The sequence below is a fragment of the Cryptotermes secundus genome, unplaced genomic scaffold, assembly GCF_002891405.2.
Source record: "Cryptotermes secundus unplaced genomic scaffold, Csec_1.0 scaffold21, whole genome shotgun sequence".
Classification (NCBI taxonomy): Eukaryota; Metazoa; Arthropoda; class Insecta; order Blattodea; family Kalotermitidae; genus Cryptotermes; species Cryptotermes secundus.
The window spans coordinates 442,563-459,340 of record NW_019742548.1 but is presented as its reverse complement, the minus strand read 5'-3'; the positions used below and the strand labels follow the sequence as shown (position 1 = coordinate 459,340).

The 16,778-nt window shown below is 40.5% G+C and overlaps 1 protein-coding gene across 3 annotated transcripts in view; it reads right to left on the bottom strand.

Moving 5' to 3' along the window:
• Window positions 1–16,778, bottom strand: part of LOC111873238 (A disintegrin and metalloproteinase with thrombospondin motifs 16) — a 512,595-nt gene that overhangs the window by 364,153 nt on the left and 131,664 nt on the right. The window contains exon 1 of one of the 3 annotated variants that reach the window (XM_023867782.2): window positions 1,344–1,362. The exons of the other annotated variants lie outside the window; for them this stretch is intronic. The gene's annotated coding sequence lies outside the window, so the exon portion shown is untranslated. Of the gene's footprint in view, window positions 1–1,343; window positions 1,363–16,778 lie in introns of those variants that run through there. 3 annotated transcript variants of the gene reach the window in all.

Sequence of the window (16,778 nt, the reverse complement as noted above, 5' to 3'; positions counted from 1 at the left end):
AAGTACACGTATTTAAAATATTATTAAAAATATTAAGAGATTAAGAGTATATAAGCCAAGTTAATTCTATAATATTCAGGTATTACCGTATAGTAGTACTATATATATCTTTATCGCTTTGCTTTAAGCTTCCTAAAAATTAGTATCGAGAATGATGACGCATCGTCAAGGCGTTTCACTCACAATTAGGAGGAAACTTTTCGATTCTAGGCCGGCAAATGGCCATATTTGAGCATTCTGTTGTGGTTTCCCCAGCCTGACCAGATAAATACACGTATCATTGTAGGACACTGAAATAACACTTTAAAGCTTCTCTGGTTTCCTCCCTAACGTCGGACTCAGAGTCACCAATCATATCTTGGCTTCAGCGCTCCATAAATTCAGCAGTTAGTAGATTGTCGTAAAATAACCACACAGAAATTGTGATTTCAGACACAATATTATCATTATTAATATCCCATGGACACTGCATCAATTCGTATCATGGCGACAATATTTGAGGGCTGATACAATATCTTCAAATTGTCTATACCTCGGACACATTTAAATAACTAAGTTACGTAAAAGGGTACATCTGTCCCTGTGCTTCATAATGCACTTTTGTGTGAATACGTATGGGGAGGCGGAGGTATAGNATGAAGAAAGCAGTCTTCTGGGATTTGGCACCGTGTATATGTGGTGTTAACCGACGTTTCGGAGGAACGTATCGCCTCCATCTTCAGGGTAGGAGAAAAAGTATAAGAAATCTGCAAGCGACAAGACCGTGAGAACAGTCTGCTTTTACCGTTCTCACGGTCTTGTCGCTTGCAGATTTCTTATACTTTTTCTCCTACCCTGAAGATGGAGGCGATACGTTCCTCCGAAACGTCGGTTAACACCACTTATACACGGTGCCAAATCCCAGAAGACTGCTTTCTTCATAGTCACTGCCGTGAAAGCCTCAAATCTTACAACACTTTACAGCTCCTCTGGTTTCCTCCCTAACGTGGGACTCAGAGTCACCAATCATATCTTGGCTTCAGCGCTCCATAAATTCAGCAGTTAGTAGATTGTCGTAAAATAACCACACAGAAATTGTGATTTCAGACACAATATTATCATTATTAATATCCCATGGACACTGCATCAATTCGTATCATGGCGACAATATTTGAGGGCTGATTGTCTATACCTCGGACACATTTAAATAACTAAGTTACGTAAAAGGGTACAACTGTCCCTGTGCTTCATTAAGCACTTTTGTGTGATACGTATGGGGAGGCGGAGGTACAGCTCCACATATCCTGAGACTAGCCATCACGTATAAGTACAGTATGTGGTCATCGTTATGCTCGGTCGCTTACCTTCATGAAAAGAATCCCCTGTAGTGACTGGATAAAATATTGCATGCGTCTCTGATTCTGCCTGAATGTAGGACGGAGTTTTCTAAAAACAAAAGAATGCACTGAAATTACTGGACATATAAATGCATGCTCTGGTCACAACTTCTGAGATGTGGCGCCGTTAGATATTGTGTTAACCAGCGCTTCGGAGGAATATATCGCCTCCATGTTCAGGGTACAATAAATCTGCGGTCGATGTACCAGGGTGAGCAGATGGCTGCAGACTGAGTTTATTAAAACATCTGATTACGAAGGAAGTGTGATCTAGTAAAGTACAAGTCTCATGGAGGACTAGTGTAACTTTGCAGACATAATTATCGACATACCAAATATAACTTATTCATTGCATTCAGGTAGTGTAGTGATTTATCACTCCCGAAGTGTGTACCTCCATCCTGGTCACCGAAGCAACCTGTATCCCTGAGGGAAAGGTCACCTGACTACCGACCTGACGGGGCAAATATGTTATCAATGTTGCTGGCAGCTGCGGGAATCCCTGAGGCTGGTATCTTTGAGACGGCTGTAAAATCCTATATGCATTCCTCTTCTCCCCCCATTCGTGTTACCCTGCCTATCTCATCCTCCTTGACTTGAGCATTCTAATTTTACTTGGAGAAGAGTACAAGTTATGAAGCTCCACATTATGCAGTTTTCTTCAACCTCCTGTCAATTCATCTCTCTTTGGTCCAAATATTCTCCTCAACACCCTGTTCTCAAACACCCTCAGTCTATGGAGCTTCTGTGCAGTCTATGTCCAACGCCGTTCTCTCTTCTTTCCTCGCATAAGAAGATGTCAGTTAGGCCGAAACACGCAGTGTCCAATAACGGAATACAATGAAAGAGCAGTGAATCAAGTTTCACATAGACGGCACAAAAGCTCCAAAAGTAAATAAATAAAGAATTTAATTTAATTATTATCAGTGCATTTCTTTTTCTCACCACATAATGACATAACCATTCGAAATGTACTTATTTTATTTTTCTCGCCTGTTAATTCTCACTTTATAATTTTTCTTGGAGATATTATTAATTTATTACCTTTATATATACTCTCTTATTCTGTATTTTGTTTTCAGTTTTTGTTGTCTCTTTCTACGTATTCGTGCTATCTTTGTAATTGGCTTCTGTGCTATTACGTTTGCACATAAATAAACATGAATTGAATTGGACACTAAAAATATTTAATTCAGCAATCCACATAGGTTATTCTCGTACAATAAAGGTTAACCTAGATGGTTACAGAATTCGACATCGCAAATATAGCAGCGATTTTCTTAAATTCAGCTTTCTCTTGCCACAAGTTTATAAATTTGTAGCTACATCGTTTTTCGCAAAACCTTTCACGTTTTACGTTTCTACAGTTTAAGTGCATGTAACTTGATACCATAAAACTAAACGTGTTAACTTGACTTTATGACGGCTCTCAAACGGCGGAAATAAAGTGCCTGACTCCATTTACCTAATTGATGACATTTGTTACACTTACGAATGGTGGAATAAATAATAGTAGAATTTTATGTCGGGCAGTAACGTCTCGTCTCCTTATGACGCCTCGCCACTCCGCCGAGCAGCTCGGATATTAGCCTTACTGCAGTCCACGCCTTGCGAGATTCCACCACAAGAAATTGGTCAAGTTTTTGTTCAACATTTGGTTATGAGAGAAATCGCACAGGTCATTGAGAACTGCATGTCTTCGTCACTTTTACCCCTTCTTACTGCAGTAGAGTTAGTGTTAAAGAGACTAGTGTCAGTTTCCACGCTGCAATAGCTTACTGCTTTGAGGTACTTATAAATAAAAACAGAGAGCTTTTTTTCTGTTACACAAAAATATTTGTATTTATTTCACTCATCATACTTCAATGAAGATAGGCTATATTCAAGTGAAACGTGAGAAATATATAAACGACGGGGGAGTTCTGTAAAATTACAATGCTTGTATAAATTTTAGAATGTATTTAAGTCGTATTTTTCATACCAGATTCGCCAATAAACATCCTTCAGAACCAGCTGTAGAACACGAGTTTGATTTGATAGCGAATTCAGAGTGTCTGGGTACGAAATAGAGTGGTCTCAAAACTGCATATTTCCCTTAGACTAGAAATAGGCAAGAGTGCTACGTTCAGAAGTGATTTGGGTGTTTTTTATAATTTAAAAATTTGAAAGTTTCTGTTATAAACTGTAATGTCCAGGTGTGTCAGACTACAAGAGAGTGAGGTGTCAAAAACGAGAAAGAGATAGCAAGAGTATTTAAGTCTCTGGAACGAGATCCTCAAGACATGTTTTAGGATTGAAATATTTTATAAACAATAAAACGAACCTCTCTAATAGAGCATAAAGTTCTAATCAATAAAGGGTACATGCCACTCTACATGTTTCGGATTATTCTGCCATCTTCAAGCGAGTTCATCAATTTTAAAATATTGTCAAGTGTATCCTGGTAATGTTACAGTAAACATTTGGTTTCGTATTTGATAACTCGATTTATTGGATAGGTTCAAACGTCATAACTACAATTTGTTTTTACACTTCTAATTACGAGTATTGGCGAAAAAGTAACACATAAAATAAAAAGACTTCAAAAGTGCAATTCCACTGCACTATAGCACACATGAATTCTTGAAATCGCAGTTAAATCCTCAGAGGCCGACCTCCTGTGTTCTTCTGTACTCCTGGTACCAATTCGCGTGTTTCCGCCGCTACTATTTCCCTCGTAACTCTAACTGAACTCAGCTGAACTGTCACACACACTCACTTATATAGCCGAGGGACAGACAACGCATTATCGTAAACACATATCACGCGATCGCTACGAACCACTGTTGTGTGACGTCACAGTGCGCGCGTTGCATAGCAGCACTATAGAAGACACTATTCCGGAACTGTTATCCGCGTGTGTATTGCGGGCGTTGTCTAGCAATGGGTCTACACGCCACAAAATATTAAAATTCATATTAGGTGGGACCCTTGTCACCACTGCATTGAGCGTCATCAGGTTGCGGATAGAGCAGACGCCCTCTAGGTATAGAGGGTAGCTATGAATATGTTGAAGAAGCAGCCGTGGACAGCCGAAAATGGGTGGTCCTCCAGATAATGGTTTTGCGTGGAGCTAACAACTCCTTAAACTCCTCACCTTAAATACTAAGCTTGTTACTAAAGATCACAAGAAGCCTCGAACCTGGATGGATTCCTTGGATAAAGAACCTAAGCGCGAGACACCAAGACGTAGGTGGGTGGACAATAATAAAATGGATCTTAGAGAGATAGAATGGGATGGTATGGATTGGGTTGAATTGACTCAGGATAGGGATCAGTGGAGGGCTCTTGTGAACACGGTAATGAGCATTCTGGTTCCAGAAAGTGCTGGGAAATTGTTGACTAAAGTTCCACAATTGATGTATGCAATACACTAAAATATCAAGGTTGTTCAATTGGAATTCGTTCAACAGGCCATATTCCCCGGCACTGTTATGATTTTTGAACGTATTTTCCAGCAGCCAACAAATGTCAGCGTGCGCTCTGTTTCTTTGCAAATCCGAGGCACTGGAGCCCTCAAGACAACAAAGGAAATTCAATTAAAAAATAGAACCTGCTTAAGTCAATAAGAATATCAGTAGCTCGATCTATTTTATTATCTCCTCGGCAACATGAACAGTTTTCGATGCAGAAATTGATCCATCTAACACTTTAATTTAGTATTAATACATTTTGTCTATATATAAACCAACTGATGATGGTCCGCGCTACCGAAACATGCAATAGTCGAAAGAAATTATACAATTGATTAAGCCATTGATTTTATATTGATTTTCAAATATTTTATTGAAATTTAAATTACTTCATTTTCGCCTCCGTTTCGTTGTTTTCATAGCTGGTGTCATGTAATCGAGGTGTGTAGAAGAGCATATGATATTAGTGTTTGTCTGTTTAATTGTGTTTCTCCTGTTAATGTCCTATTTAACCGCAGTACGTGGTATTTTTAATATTTACGAGTTATTTAATGACAGTTATTCAGTACTGAGTCTGTATAGTGCCCGATGATAGGATGAGAGATGAAGGACAATTTGACAAGAATTTGGAAAGTAGCTGACGTCGCTTGCTACTTCCCCTGATTCTAATTGTTGTGTGGCTAGGAATAACTTATTTCGGTGTATTTTGTGAAGAAAAAGTATCCAAAATATTTAGGGCAGAAATGATCAGAGTCATCAAATTGTTTTGTGTTTTTATATGTTTTAATTTAGTTCAATTATGAACGACACAACAGTAAAAGTGGCATACTTAAACAAATTGAAGTTTAAGAAATGAAATTAATATTTTAGAACTCAATACTAGAATATATAATAGAACTTATTGTCCCGTGCATTCGTGACTATAAACGCGGTTTGGTTTGGATGATTGGATTTATACTGTCAACTCGTACCTACAAGCAATACAGCACTATAACTGATTTACACAATTTACAGTTCATCGTAACGCGGTAGCGAAGTGGTTAAGGCACTATGCTACAAGTTGTGGGTTCAAATACCGATGAGGTCATTGGATTTTTTCAATTGACCTAATCCTTCCAGCCGCACTATGGCCCTGGGGTTCACTCAGCCTCTAACAGAAATGAGTACCAGGAATTAAATAATTTTCCAGGCAGTAAAGCGCGGCCGGCGCGTAAGGCTGACAACCTTACCGCCATCTTTGAGCCGATTGTCTAGATAATGTGGGACGTCTCACAACCCTATGGGCCTTCATGGCCTGTTACAGGGATAGCTTTACTTACTTACTGTTCATCGTTACACACGCGCTAGGATTCACAGTCTTTAGTCTTATCCTCGTAACGGAATTAAAACAGTCTCACTGTAACTATTCTAAATCTTCTAACAACACACTAAGTCTTCACAGGCTGACTCCTAATTCTTCTTCATCTACGACCTTCCCGAGGCTATCCTACAATCAATGTCACTGTTAATGTCACATTGCAACTGACGGTCAGTCAGTCAGTAGGTATTGGTGTCGAGCCCCAACTGGGATATTACCATACATTTATTACTGTTTGGCAGTTACGGTCTTATTTTTGTGGGGCGCCCTCTGTGACGAGAGGACGGGTCTGTCTTTTCATATGCTGCTGGCCTTGCCAGCGTAGTCTTTCTCGGATCCGAGTCCCTTGGGACTCGCGACCATCCTTTGTTGTCTCAGATTTGAGACTTCCCTTTCGTTGCTTCCTACGGCTGGCAGGGTCACGGTGAGGTATTCTACCTCGCCTCCACACGGGTTGGCTATCCTACTACCGACAACTGACTATTATATAGTTGTGGCACGGACCACGCAGCACAGAAAACATCGCTTCCCCTATTGTTGTAGAGGTGTGTTACTATGTAGTTGCCTAGCAAACACTCTCGGCGCAGACCGCATAGGAAACAAAACAAAAAAAACTCCGTGATTTTAGTCCGCAAGCGAACCATACCTACCGAGCGACCGCCGCTTGTCGGTGAAGTTTACAAGTAATGTCAACATTTGCGGATAGAAGATGTCGTGTGGTCAGCTCAACGAATCCCCACGGCTGTTAATTTCGATTTCCTAGACCGGAGCAGCTGTTTCCTTGAAGTAGCTTCTCAATTATCATCATGAGGTTGAGTGCACCCCGTTCCAGACCCACTACTTCTCAAGAAAAATCTGCAACGAATGTCATTCTATGGTTGAGAGCTGTTGCTCAGCAATGGTCATATGCGTCACAATACAATTTGATGTATATGATTGGAATACTGGAGCTTACATTTAGCTTTGCTGAAAGTGATAGGATATCTGTCAGTTTAAAACCGGAAACAGCCAAATTATTTCGTGATTTTCATGATGAAAATCCGCATAACACGTAAATATTGTTTTATTGTGTTCTGTGCTTTCCGTCTCGGCTGTAGTTTCCAAACTGCTGAAGTCATTGTTTGCACATACTGAGACTGTAAGCAAGAGAGAAACGCAGCTTGAGACAGCTATGTAAACACTTGACATGCAACAAGTTCTTCAAAACTTTCTTGAATGTTTCTCTTTCAGACATATTTGAGGTCAAAAGCTTGTGAGACAAAGCTAATTAAAGCATTGCTGTGATCTGTACGGCGGAAAACACAATCTATTTGGAAAAGATATCAATTTGATGTAACCCAAAAAATAGTTCGTGGAGTACAATGTGTTCATAATTTGTAACAAAACTGAGTCCTGTATCTCCAGATGTGACCCCTTGTAGGCTGGTACAAGCTTACCGATCTTTCGGAGGTACTTACAGATTCCATCTTCAAGGTCGAAGAATAGCCAGAGCAAGCTCGAAGCAATGAGTTTACTTGCCGTTTGCTTCTGTTCCTTGACTGGGCTACTGTTCGACTCTGAAGATGAGATAGCATATTCCTCAAAAACATCGAAAACTTCTACCGGCCTCCACAGCTTCACATCTCAGATGGCAGTAATTTCATGACCACCACCGAGAGAACTCAAACCCAGTAGCTTCTAATAATATGGTCACGTGTCCGGGGTTCCGTGACTAATAATAACGGGTTCTCGATTGGATGATTGGATTTATTTGCTTTTTCAGTTACAACCAATTATAACAGCTCACAATCGCCGACTGCCCCACTCGCTCCATTCCTTACGAGACTACGAGTGTCTCTCTTCCACTGTGACTGACTTGGTTCTGTCTTACGAGTACGTGACTTTTTCAGCTTCTGTTCTCAGCTGTTCAACACTCCATAGCTGAACACTGAACTCTCTTGCGAGTGAATCAAGTCCCTTGAACTGAACTGAACTCTAGAGTGACGGCTCCCTCGCGATTGAACTCTGAACTAACTCTATTGCAACTTGGGGTCGAACCGAATATAAGTCACCATGTCTTACAGTTCCTCTGTTATACTGTGATTATCTGTAGCAACAATAACTGTTTACCGAACCATTGCCCAACAATGGATTATTTCGTATATGTTCGTTGTTACTGGAAAGTGTGTTTGGCGAGCCGTTAGCTAGCCGTTCTGGATCCACTGTTCCTGCTTTCAGGTGTCATGTCTGAATATTCTTATGTCTTGCCTGAAGTTCCACATCAGAGGTTCAAATGAAAGAGATAACTTTTCACCCATTGTTTCTTGATACTTTCTTCCGGGAAGTGCAAAAAATGAACTCATAAAGGGAAGTCAAATTGTCCATCTGTCCATTTGATTGATTGGTTTATCTTCGAAAGTACTGAACGGAACTCAGTTATATTTTCTATTGAATTTCTACATGTATTGGTTGCATGAACTTAGTTTAATGCTGTACCTTCTCAATATAGCTTCTACTTCACATGCAAGGGGAATTCTCACTTTATTTTGTAGGACGAAGGATGAACGTACAAGAGAATATTCGTGTGTAATACACAGAAAGCCGGTCACGGTAGCCCAGCGGTCTTCGATCGCTTGGAAACCGGCATCGTGGGTTCGAATCCCACTCAGGGCATGGATGTTTAGTTTGAGTGTGTGTGTGCGTTCTTCTGTGTTTGTGTACAGTTAGAGGCCTTGAGACGAGCTGATCACCCGCCCAAATAGTCCTACCGAATGTGTAAGATCTAGAATACCCGAAGTGAACGGAGTTCATGGAGGTAGGCCTAGGCCCACTGGGGCTGTAGTGCCAAGGAAAAAAGAAGCCTAGGCTGTAGTGCCAAAAAAAAAAGTGTAACGAATGATTTTAAAAGTAGATAATTTTCCTTTTAATTAATTTGGTAATTCCTTTTATAAGAGAGTGATCTGAAAGTCGGACGAAAATTAAAAAAAGAAACGTTTCGAGAGCTAGGAATGTGTGCATTTGGCCCCTGAGAAAGCCGTGTCATCAAAAAAAATCCTTGGATAGATATTGTGCCCAGACCTGATGCAGACTGAGTTGTATTGACAGTTTTTTCACAGTTATTCGGAAAACTTGTAATTAGTATTGCGAATATGTAATTACATATAACTAAACTTCANCAATTTCTAAATGAACTGGTTGATATATGTCTAAGGCAGTTTTTCTCAACCTTTGCCACAAGTCTGTTTGTGGGATTTAATTATTAACATAATATTAAAATATGCAGCATTGCAAAAATTTGTAAAAATACAATTTATGTTTGTTAAGTAGGATTATGAATTTTTTGAAAATGGCCTGTGGAACCGAATCTTAGCCAGATAATGTGAAACTACTTCACAATGCACATAAATTAAATGTGCTTCAAATAAATAAGAAAATCTTTTTCAACCTTCCTCCCTCTCGATATATTTGTGACAACGAAACTTAGTGCCTTAGGGATCAATATCAATGTTTACAGTAAAATTCACTTGTGAATCTATAACTACATTTAATACAGTAAAATGTAGTCCTTGGTAAGTAACTTTTTGCACTAACCGTGGTAAAAGGAAATGTCAGATTGTTCCTGTGCTTGACTACTTAACCACTACGCCATGAAGATACATACATGGGGGAGTGGATGTATTGTTCCACGTATACTTGACCTCGGCACATGTTGGGCTGAAGTTAAGTCGTAGATATTTCTGACTGTTACTTAGAAGTCACATCCGGTAGAAGTGAAGGAAGAAGAAAATATTCGGACATATTTGCCACAAACTACTTGAATATTAACTTCCTAGAAAGTCAGTGATTCGTTTATTCCAGTAAGCAGCAAAATTGCTCTTGCTACCCGGATAGGGCGCAAGAATGAATGTGAAGTGTTGCTACCGCCGCCAGATACGTACAGCAAGAATTCGCAATGTCGGACTGTAATCGTCTTTACGTCACTAATTTGAACACATGCAGGCATATGTATATGCATCCATAGCTCGCACTAAATCCAGATGCAGAATACGGTTTCCTGAAACAAAACTTTAAGTTATGTCTCAACCAAGGCTGAAGATAGGCGCGGTCGACCCCGATGGAGTCGGCATGCACAAGAAGAAATTCTGATTTGAACAATATGTGTTACGTAACTTACATTAAAAAGGTGGTACCATAGCTCAGGCGGTTAGTCGCTGGCTTCCCACAGCGGCGGCTCTGGTTCGAGCCCGGGTCAGGTCATGTGGGATTTGTGGACAAAGTGGAATTAGGGCAGGTTTCCTCCGAGTACTCCGGTTTCCCCTTCCAATCTTCATTCCACCAATTGCTCCACAATCACCCTCACCTATCATCTGGGTCTGGTACAATAGGCCAGATGTGGCCGCAGTACAAGGGACTTACTCCCACCCCGCTAATAATAATAATAATAATAATAACTTACATTAATGTCTCTGTGACAGAAAAAACAGGAATTATGTTGAGGTTAGTATCTATTTGCCTATTTATCTACGGCTCTACAGTCCTTTGTTGAAGTTTTGCCCATTTTCAGTTTCTAAATCCTATACACATTCGGTAGGACCTTTGGACGGGAGATCAGCCCGTCGCAAGGCAGTTACCTACACACAGAACTACAGAAATAGAGAATAAACGCTCACAATACAGATATCCATGTCTTGAGTGGAATTTGAACCCACGATTCCAGCGTTCTAGAGAGCGAAGACAGTTCATGCCTTAGACTGCTCGGCCACCGTGATCGGCTAGATTTTAAGATCACCTGCTGCTTTTATGCTGCTCAGGAGAGAATTCAGAGAGGTGAAAGACTGTAATTAATTTTGGGAGAGATCAGGACACTAGAAATATCCCAATAAGTTGCTAGGTTACCGCAGAGGGAAATCTCTTGTTGCCCCGTAGACAAACGCTTTCATCAACCGTGATAAAAGCGTTCCTTAGACCGGTATTGCAGTGACAATTTGTTTGTTACAGCGGTATTCCTTTCACTCAGCAGTTATATATATAATAATTGTCTAGTGCATCACGACGGATTGCGACCCTGGCCTCTCTTTTTCTCAATCCTGGGCCCACGCCCTTGGGCCCTGACCCCAGATTCGCGATGATAGCAGAGGTTAATATCGGAGACGTAACTATGATTTGCACTGTTGCTTTGTAGCTTGTCGGGCTATTTGTCTGTGAGTTCCACACATTTTATGGATGTCAAGATAGTCAAATAAAGAAGATTGCACTTGCCGAGATAAGAGAAACAGGAAATGGTTACGGAAAGTTCGAGAAGTTGGTGGGAAAGTCTCTTGGAATGTTGAGATTGATACTGGAAGGTAACTTCAAATGAATTTAAGTGGAAGGATTGTCAAGATATGAACAGTATAAAACTGAGAGAACATTGAAAATAGATACGGCAGGAGGCTCTGTTTGTTACCTGCTTCGCTCTGGTTTCTTCATTGACTTATTCTTCAACCGTGAAGATGGAAGCGATGCGTTCCTCTAGACGACAGTTGATTTTCAACGGACCATACGGCGGTATATCCGAGAAGATATAACTCTTCATAATCATCACTGTGAAAACCTCAAATACTGCTGACTGAATATTCTTTCTTTCACTGACAAGGCATGGAACCCTCTCTGCACAACCTTCGTGATAATAATATCAGAGATAAAAATTTCAAGATTTTGTGACTGAATTTATGTCAAGAGTATTACAGCCCAACATGTATTACACTATTTATACAGTTACTTCAAAACCAATTTAAAATGGGACCTAAATTAAAGGAAAATTTCGTTGTTGGATAACGTACAGACTTGAAGCCAGTGCATATTTTTTTTTTATTTACATACTGTTAGCAATCAGAATTACATGATTCTATAAGCTAATTTGCTCTCTTATACCTCTTGACGTGGAGAGGGCTTATCCAGCGATAAGTCCTCGTTAACCCTCTCTCAGGTCGGCTGGCCAGTTCCCTTTCAATCTTCGTTCATTGTGTGGTTTCAGTGACGGTTGCATTCGTTCGTTCTCGTGTCTTTCTATTTTGTTCAGGTATCTTATAATTTTCTCTTTTATAACTTCCTTCACTAGCGGCACTTTCAGGTCTTCATGGAGTGTTATATTGGAGACATACCATGGCGCGTTAGTAATCATACGTAATACCTTAGATTGACATCTCTGGATTATGGAAATATTTGTTTTGCTAGCACATCCCCATATTTCCACTCCATAGACCCATATTGGTTATATTATTGTTTTGTAAAGCAAAACCTTGTTGTCTATTAAGAGTTTAGACTTTCTTCCAAGTAACCAGTGCATATCCTTGATTTTTAGATCAATCCGTTTCCGTTTTTTGGTTATGTGTTCCTTCCAGTTTTTTATTTACATCAGAGGATAAGCGATGTAGGATTTTGTGTTTCATTTTTAATATTGAGACTACCCTATCGGCCGAACTCGGAATATTGTCACGTGTAGGGGGTACGCGTGACTAAAGTAAAGCGTTCTAGATCGGATGATTGGGTTTATTGGCACTTCGGTTACAAGCTCCCTTAATCACAATCAGTTATAACGCTACACACTTTGAAGTTCACCGTTGCGCACGCAGTAGGATTCTCCGTCTTCAGTAGTCGTCTCCTTGCAAAGGATCTCAAAACAGAAACCAGCAATTCAAGTTATCATAAAGTCCTCCTGTTATTTCGTCTTCAGCCACTGTGTACACCTCTGTCATAACCCAACTCAACTAATCTTCACCCAGTCTAATAACACCCAACTACCTGCAGATGGGAGTAGAGTCAACTGCAAGAACGCCGCATATGTGAACCATAGGTCTACATCAGACAGTGGGCAACATCAAACATAATCTTATGCATACTGCACACGTCTAAACATTGCTCGAATATCAAGATTAAATCCTCAAGACAAAGTTATGAGTGATATTCGTATTCTTCAGTCGGCATCGTAAACATTATCTTTGCCGAAAACAAAATTCCTTATTTGATGGCGTGTATTTTCAGTAAAATTGCAATATATTATATAGCCTATAAATTTGGACCAATGAAGGGTTATCTGTGGGATCTATACCTGTAGATGGGAATTGTTTATTTCTACACATCTGATGAATTGAACACCATTCACAATAATGTGTGGCTGCGTTAAAATATAGGGAGAGCTTGGAGCAGTCTACAAGGAAGAAAATGAAGCGCAAAGCTGTAATTCGAAATAATTTTTATCAGTGAAATTTGTAAAATGTCTATCAGCGTTTATTTTTATATAAAGGTCAAATACTCGTAACTCATCCAACGGCTGTTACATCTGGTTAAGTTGTGACTGAGCAAATGCATATCTGCTGTTTAGTGCTTACTTAGATCATGGTCATTGTGATGCTGTTCTGTTAACTGAAGAAAAAGGGAGGTTAAGCATTATAGAAGTTTGTTTTCATAGATACGCTTTGCCAAAAACATCTATCTTACTGCTATTTAATTAAGTTCAGTACCTTAGTATAAATGCAACAGTCTTTCCAAGACGTTTCATGTTAGTGAGTTTAGGTATTCTTGATGAAGTTTGTTTTTTGAAACTACCCGTTTCAACAGGCGTTGTATTAGTTTTTCTATAACAACTATTGGTGTCAGTCAAGATAGTTAAATAGAGTAACTTGGCTCAAGCTTCTGACTTAAATTCGAAGTAGTTCTTGTCTTTGATGCGGTGAGTCCAAATTCGCGCTCTTGGTGGGTTTTCTCGGTAACTAGATCTAACGCCAGGAGAGTAACTGAGATTATGACACGACTGCTTGCTTCCATGTTCTTTCCAATTCTTTGTTCACAAATCAAACCGTTTGATGCTATGTATTCTGAGCTACTGTCAGCGTTGATAAATACATTATTAAGTCAGGTAATAAAACCCGGAGCCTCCTGTCCTCATCTCACAATGCGATGCATCAGGAAAACAGGCCGCTGCTAAACTGTGTATAGTGCAAAGCAGCAGAGCAAAGAATGTTCCAGGATCTTCTCCAGTTCCCTTGCCCCCCCTTCCAAATTCCATATACTTTATTTACCCCCGGTCTCCCACAGATATTAACTTCATTACTCTTTCCATAGCGTTAGGCGATGCCTCACGACAGTCAGGCTAATACGGTAGATTGAGAGGAATAAATCTACCCCTCCTAGGCAATATCATCCCCACCGCTCCTGAGAATTCTCCGAACCACTCAGATGTAGTTCTGCAAGTGCCTAAATTCTATATTAGGGCCTGTCCAACGATCTTATAGAATTGGGTAAATATTATTGGACGTAACTCCCTTGGCTTTATGTTTTCACTGACTACTATTGCAGATACTCATGATGTTCAAACCGAAACATATCAACAAATATATCACTTTTTTTATTTTTATTGCTAGTGGGGTGGGACTAAATCCCTTGTACTGCGCAACTTCTGGCCTATTGTACCAGCCACAGATGATAGGTGAGTGTGATTGTGGAGCAATTTGTGGAATGAAGATTGGCAGGGGAAACGTAAGTACCCGGAGAAAACCTGCCCCAGAGCCACTTTGTCCACCACAAATCCCACTAGACCAGACCCCGGGATCGAACCCGAGCCGCCGCAGTGCGAAGCCAGCGACTAACCGCTTGAGCTATGGCGCGGCCACAATATATCACCATTGACTGTCTGTGTCTTCTTTATGTACGTTCTTTGAGTGGGGCTTGGCGACCTGCATGTGTTAAATACTGTCGAATAACAGGCTGATTACGAATTATGAATTGAAATCGGCATACAAATACTAAGTCGTGGCCTATTGCGAATTATCATCACAACTGCGCCTTCACAGAAAGAACTGTGGCACTTGCTGTCCTGAAAATATTTCAAATAAATAAGGCGAAGCTAGCTGAAACTAAGAATGAATAATTACACAATCTAGTGATCCGTGTACAGGTATGTACTCGTACATGAGCCCAGACAGCAAATTTGGTATGGTGACGACTGTAGGACGGGAGTTTATTCCTTGCAGGTGTAAGGAAGTTGGTTGGTTAGATATCTAGTTGATTAATTAGATTATTAGTTCGATGGCTAGTTGGTTGCTTAGTTAGTTAGTTGATTGTTGATACTATTCTTGCTAGTGATGTTCAGCTTCATGACTACCATGGCAAAATCATAGGACATGAATTTCGCAAAGCGAGGAATATAGTATTTCAGCAACAGCCTTAAACCACTAAGCATCCTGATATCTAATTATTGTGCCACGGATGACATAATATCAGATTAATATTGAAGGGCTCTGAACGAATACGTTGTAACTGGAACAGGTAAGCAAATGGCCGTTCATTTATAATGAGAAGATTGTATGCATCTATTAACTTACGGAGCACCTGTTGTAGAAATCTGTCATTGCACGCAGCGCCTAATGCGAAGTGGGCTACCACTTTCTGCTTCATACCGAATGTCTACGGAGTGTTTGTAAACAAACATGAGGCAGAGAGCCGGATGGGTAGAAAGTGCAGTTCACAATGCGTTGGCTTTTCCCTAAACTCTACAACATTACTTTCGCGAAATAAAGTAAGCCCTCTTTATGACCGACCAATAGGGTGGATGTCGATCACAGTGGCCGCGCGGTCAAAGGCAAAATCTGTTTTCGCTCGTGGGTTCGAATCCCACTCGAGTCATGAATATCTGTGTGCGTTTATTCTGTTTGTGTTGTTCTGTGTGTAGGTAGAGGCCTTGCAACGGGCCGATCCCCAGGACGAGTACTGCCAACTGTGCACAGATTAACAAAGTGGAAAAACGGCCAAGGTCAAAAGGACTGCAGAACTATAGAGAAAAAATAAGAGTGGACAGGGTTCCGTAATCGCCAATGTCTGCTATAATCGAGTGAAGGACATTCACGGAATTACACCGCAGGGTACATAGCCAATACATGCAACAAACAGAAACACGCAATGGGATTTTATAAAGGTTCTTATATTGGGGTTCATTTTATTTTGAATAGTTTTGTAAATACAAAACTCTCTTAGTGACTCACGATTTCTAAAAAATTACAATTGTACACAGCCAGATTTTGTCCGTTATATCCAGGCCCGTTACGACCAGTGTTAACTGTATAATATTAAGTTGGTTCGGAAGGCCACACCATAGCTCAAGCGGTTAGTCGCTGATTTCCCACCGCGGCGGCCCGGTTTGGATATGGCATGGTCAAGTGGGATTTGTTGAGGACAAAGTGGCGCTAGGGTAGGTTTTCTCCGAATACTTCGGTTTCCCCTGTCAATCTTCATTCCACCAAATTCTCTATCATCATAATCACTGGGGGCAGGCTACAATAGGCCAATCAGTGGCCGCCGCGCCGAGTGGACCCATTTGAACTCCACCCTCCACCTCTAACCATGCGAATTAAAAAAAAAAAAGTTGGTTTGGAAGGAAAGGTAATTAGATTTGTTCTCGATAAATGTACGAATGTGCCGGTCACGGTAGCCGAGCGGTCTAAGACATGTACTGTCTTCGCTCGCTTGGAAACCGGGATCGTGGGTTCGAATCCCACTCAGGGCATGGATGTTTAGTTTGTGTGTGTGCGTTTTTCTATGTTTGGGTACAGGTAGAGGCCTTGCGACGAGCTGATCACC